The sequence below is a fragment of the Nanorana parkeri genome, unplaced genomic scaffold (assembly GCF_000935625.1).
Source record: "Nanorana parkeri isolate BGI_ZX_2015 unplaced genomic scaffold, ASM93562v1 scaffold947, whole genome shotgun sequence".
Lineage (NCBI taxonomy): Eukaryota > Metazoa > Chordata > Amphibia > Anura > Dicroglossidae > Nanorana > Nanorana parkeri.
The window spans coordinates 642,090-647,725 of record NW_017307215.1 but is presented as its reverse complement, the minus strand read 5'-3'; positions in this window follow the sequence as shown (position 1 = coordinate 647,725).

Genomic DNA, 5,636 nt, shown 5'->3' with positions numbered 1-5,636 from the left:
CAGGGAGTAGTAGGGTAGGAGTAGACTGTATAATACAGGGAAGAGTATGGTAGGAGTAGACTGTTTCATATTGGCAGTGGTAGAATAAGAGGGGGGCTGTATGATTCAGGGAAGATGTAGTAGGTTAGGGGTAGTAGTAGAATAAGAGGGGGCTCTATGACTCAGTGAGGGGTAGTAGTATAAAAGGGGGTTGTATGATTCAGTGAGGCGTAGTAGGGTGAGCGGAAGCTGTATGCATCGGGTTGTGCTATCTGCTAGGTAGGGAGTCCCCCCCCCCCCCCCCCCCCCCCACCCCACCTCCATTCAAGCTTGGCTTCTCCATTTTTACATAAATGGCCTCTTTCACACCTCTTTTAAACCAGCCCTCCTTCCCCTACCCTGACATTCCCTATGTGTCCAGGCCCGCTCTTAACTCCAGGATGGGGGAGGTGTTTGTGATCTTATCACTAGTGTAGTGATCCAGGAAGTGAGTGTGAGTTGTATGTGAGGGAGGAAGGTGAGTCCCACACTGCAGTCCTGTACTCCATGGTTACTTCCTCTCCTCCGCTGCTCCCCTCTCTCTCTCCCCCTCTCTCCGTCCTCAGGTCTCTCTCTCACACGCTTCGTCCTCAGGTCTTACTCTCTCCACTTTCATTGGTACAAAGTTTTTGGGAGTTTTTCCAGTGAGAGTTTTTTTGGTGTGTCTCGCCCTCTGTGTTTGGGTTCAGTGCAATATTTGGTCTCTTTAACCCCTTCTTGTCCCTGCCATGCAGGTCGTAGAGGAGCAGGTCGGTTTGGGTGGCTGCAATGGAGTACGTGGTAAGCACAAGGTCCCCCGTCTTGCTCTGGTTTCGGTGGTGGTCTTTGTGCTCTTTTCTTTGCGGTGATTTTTGGTGGAGGGCTCTGGGCGCACTTTTGGGGTTTTTCCTGCTGGGCATTGGCCCGCCTGTTCTGTGTGGTGGGGTGTACAGGGTTAAATCTGTGTCTGCTTTGATAAGGGGGTTAATCACTGGTGTATCTGTGATGTATAGATTTCCTCTCTATGGTTTACTGTAATCACATGGAGTGCCCAGCAAGAACCTTTTGTACATCTATAGTTCCTTCCGCTGTTGTGGAAGTACAAGTCTCAGCATTGTCTGTTAGTTGTGGAACCATCTTTCCACCATTGTCTTTCAATCTAAGTAGGTGGTGTACAAAAGGGTTGACAACATAAAAGCATGCACTGCCACCCTCTGTAGGTTGGGTAGGTGGTGGAGTGGCAGTTTTGGGTCCATAGTCCCAGCATGCACTGCCACCTTCTTTAGGTGGTGGAGTGGCAGTTGTGGGTCCATAGTCCCAGCATGCACTGCCTCCCTCTGTAGGTTGGGTAGGTGGTGGAGTGGCAGTTTTGGGTCCATAGTCCCAGCATGCGCTGCCACCTTCTGTAGGTGGTGCAGTGGCAGTTGTGGGGTCTATAGTCCCTGCATGCACTGCCACCTTCTGTAGGTGGTGGAGTGGCAGTTGTGGGTCTATAGTCCCAGCATGCACTGCCTCCCTCTGTAGGTTGGGTAGGTGGTGGAGTGGCAGTTGTGGGTCTATAGTCCCAGCATGCACTGCCTCCCTCTGTAGGTTGGGTAGGTGGTGGAGTGGCAGTTGTGGGTCTATAGTCCCAGCATGCACTGCCTCCCTCTGTAGGTTGGGTAGGTGGTGGAGTGGCAGTTGTGGGTCTATAGTCCCAGCATGCACTGCCTCCCTCTGTAGGTTGGGTAGGTGGTGGAGTGGCAGTTGTGGGTCTATAGTCCCAGCATGCACTGCCTCCCTCTGTAGGTTGGGTAGGTGGTGGAGTGGCAGTTGTGGGTCTATAGTCCCAGCATGCACTGCCTCCCTCTGTAGGTTGGGTAGGTGGTGGAGTGGCAGTTGTGGGTCTATAGTCCCAGCATGCACTGCCTCCCTCTGTAGGTTGGGTAGGTGGTGGAGTGGCAGTTGTGGGTCTATAGTCCCAGCATGCACTGCCTCCCTCTGTAGGTTGGGTAGGTGGTGGAGTGGCAGTTGTGGGTCTATAGTCCCAGCATGCACTGCCTCCCTCTGTAGGTTGGGTAGGTGGTGGAGTGGCAGTTGTGGGTCTATAGTCCCAGCATGCACTGCCTCCCTCTGTAGGTTGGGTAGGTGGTGGAGTGGCAGTTGTGGGTCTATAGTCCCAGCATGCACTGCCTCCCTCTGTAGGTTGGGTAGGTGGTGGAGTGGCAGTTGTGGGTCTATAGTCCCAGCATGCACTGCCTCCCTCTGTAGGTTGGGTAGGTGGTGGAGTGGCAGTTGTGGGTCTATAGTCCCAGCATGCACTGCCTCCCTCTGTAGGTTGGGTAGGTGGTGGAGTGGCAGTTGTGGGTCTATAGTCCCAGCATGCACTGCCTCCCTCTGTAGGTTGGGTAGGTGGTGGAGTGGCAGTTGTGGGTCTATAGTCCCAGCATGCACTGCCTCCCTCTGTAGGTTGGGTAGGTGGTGGAGTGGCAGTTGTGGGTCTATAGTCCCAGCATGCACTGCCTCCCTCTGTAGGTTGGGTAGGTGGTGGAGTGGCAGTTGTGGGTCTATAGTCCCAGCATGCACTGCCTCCCTCTGTAGGTTGGGTAGGTGGTGGAGTGGCAGTTGTGGGTCTATAGTCCCAGCATGCACTGCCTCCCTCTGTAGGTTGGGTAGGTGGTGGAGTGGCAGTTGTGGGTCTATAGTCCCAGCATGCACTGCCTCCCTCTGTAGGTTGGGTAGGTGGTGGAGTGGCAGTTGTGGGTCTATAGTCCCAGCATGCACTGCCTCCCTCTGTAGGTTGGGTAGGTGGTGGAGTGGCAGTTGTGGGTCTATAGTCCCAGCATGCACTGCCTCCCTCTGTAGGTTGGGTAGGTGGTGGAGTGGCAGTTGTGGGTCTATAGTCCCAGCATGCACTGCCTCCCTCTGTAGGTTGGGTAGGTGGTGGAGTGGCAGTTGTGGGTCTATAGTCCCAGCATGCACTGCCTCCCTCTGTAGGTTGGGTAGGTGGTGGAGTGGCAGTTGTGGGTCTATAGTCCCAGCATGCACTGCCTCCCTCTGTAGGTTGGGTAGGTGGTGGAGTGGCAGTTGTGGGTCTATAGTCCCAGCATGCACTGCCTCCCTCTGTAGGTTGGGTAGGTGGTGGAGTGGCAGTTGTGGGTCTATAGTCCCAGCATGCACTGCCTCCCTCTGTAGGTTGGGTAGGTGGTGGAGTGGCAGTTGTGGGTCTATAGTCCCAGCATGCACTGCCACCTTCTGTAGGTTGGGTAGGTGGTGGAGTGGCAGTTGTGGGTCTGCCACCAGGCAGCAGCTAATGTTCATTGTCCTACCCGCCCTCTAAAAACAATTGCTGGGATCTGATTGGCTGACGGGCGGGGTTCAGCTCTAGGTTGCAGGATGAAAACATGGACCCCCATGGGTGGCCCTTTAAATGCAGCCCGCGTGCCAGAATACATGTCATGTCTAGACGATCTGCCAAGTTATATATAGAGTCCAAATTTCTGGAACCTGGACGGTCTCAAGTGTCCTGAGGGGGGGGGAGGGGGTCTCTGTCACCTGCGAGCTCCATTTTGGCCAGGGAGGGATGACAGGTTCACTCCAGGAGATCATCCTGGGAGTTGTAGTCCAGCAAGAGATCAGGGTGGCTTGTGTTTATATTTAAGGATATGCTGGGACTAGTAGTCCTTCAGGAGCTGGAAAGGGTCAATTTTGCTGAAAGGGCACACTGGGAGTTGTAGTTCCCAACTAGCATGGAGGCTGATATTGGCTGAGAATAGATGCTGGGACCTGTAGTTCACCAGCAGTGTAGAGGCTGATATTGGCTAAGCGGGCTTCTGGGGCTTGTAGTCCACCAGCAATATGGAAACTGATATTGGATGAGTGAAGGCGCGGGGACTCGCAGTTTGCCCCCCCAGCTGGAGCCTGTATTCCTCCGTTTTATCGCTCCCCTCCCATTGCCATCCTCGGACTTTGGCAGGGACGGGGTTAACGCCGGGCTCCGCGCCCTCCCCTCCTCAGGCCAGGGCCCGGCTTCTTCCTGTGTGCTGCCTGCCATCCTGATAAGTGGGGGGAGGCTCAGGACTGCAGGAAGCTGCGGGGTCCCCAGAGGCCGGCTGTGCGCTCAGTTAATAAAATAGCATCTGAGAAGGCCAGCGGAAAGGGGGGGGGGCAGTGTGTATAATGGAGGACGCAGGAGGGAAGTGTCAGTCAGTATGGAGTCCCGCCTCACCCACGTAACTTATAGCAACCATGCCGCTTTCCTGGAATCACATGCTGCAATCCTTCAGTCAGTGAGCTGAATCACCCGCCGGCCTCTTATATCTCACCACCATGGTTCCTGGCGGTGTCCTCGTCTTCTATAGGGTGTCCCCGTCTTCTATGGGGTGTCCTCGTCTTCTATAGGGTGTCCCCGTCTTCTATAGGGTGTCCCCGTCTTCTATAGGGTGTCCCCGTCTTCTATAGGGTGTCCCCGTCTTCTATAGGGTGTCCCCGTCGTCTGTGGGGTGTCCCCGTCGTCCGTGGGGTGTCCCCGTCCATCTTGGGATGTCCTTGTCCTCTTTGGGGTGTCATTCATGGGGTGTCCTTCTCCACCTTGGGGTGTTCCCGTCCTCCGTGGGGTGTCCTCGTCGTCCGTGGGGTGTCCCGTCGTCCGTGGGGTGTCCCGTCGTCCGTGGGGTGTCCCGTCGTCCGTGGGGTGTCCCGTCGTCCGTGGGGTGTCCTCGTCGTCCGTGGGGTGTCACCATCCATCTTGGGATGTCCTTGTCCTCTTTGGGGTGTCATTCATGGGGTGTCCTTCTCCACCTTGGGGTGTTCCCGTCCTCCATAGGGTGTCCTTGTCCTTCTTGGCGTGTCCCTGTCCCCCTTGAGGTGTCCCCACCCCCCTTGGAGTGTCCCCGCTGCCCTTGCTATATAATACATTAAATTCACATCTTCAACTGTAAAGCTCTAATCCACCCAAAACCTATTCTTTAGCTTAGTTTTGGATGGAGCAATATTGGGTCAGATCCTCTGTTGGATTTGTCTTGTGATTTGGGAGATTTTCCCTCTCTTCCTGTGTGGTCACTGAGCAAGGAAGTGGGCAAAATCTCTCCCAACAGGGGGGCGCTACTAATACGTATAGAGTGGGGGGAAGGGTGAGAGTCTTAGTGGTTCTTTGTCATCTGTGATCCCCCTTTGGGAAAATCTGCTCATTTCCTGTGTGGTCACCTGGACAGGAAGTGAGGTGCAGTCTCCGTAACGAGGATCTCATCTGCGTTCTAATTAGTTAATTGTTTCCATGGCGACGCAGCCCTCGGAAACACCGATGCGCTCCGCATAGCGAGCACCGCGGCGGTTGTACCTGCCAGGGCTGGCGCCACGGTGACCTTGCAGCTAGATTGCCAGCTCCGCGGGTGCAGGAGGGAGGGAGGCGGCCGTGAGATCTAATTAGCAGATGGGTTGATGAGTGCGGTGGGTGCAGGGCTCGGGTTACAGGCAGAGGAAATGAGGCGCGGTGATCTTTGCGTGCCGAACCTAAAGCCTACCGAGGCTGCCTTCCTGTCAGCTTGCCCGTGAGTCAGCAGAGCCGCTGTGATTGGCCGCCGGCTGCTTTCTCCTGGGAGCATGTGAATTGCTAATCAGGCAGTTGCCTCTGGTAGCTGGAGCCGGAGCTCCATTCATAT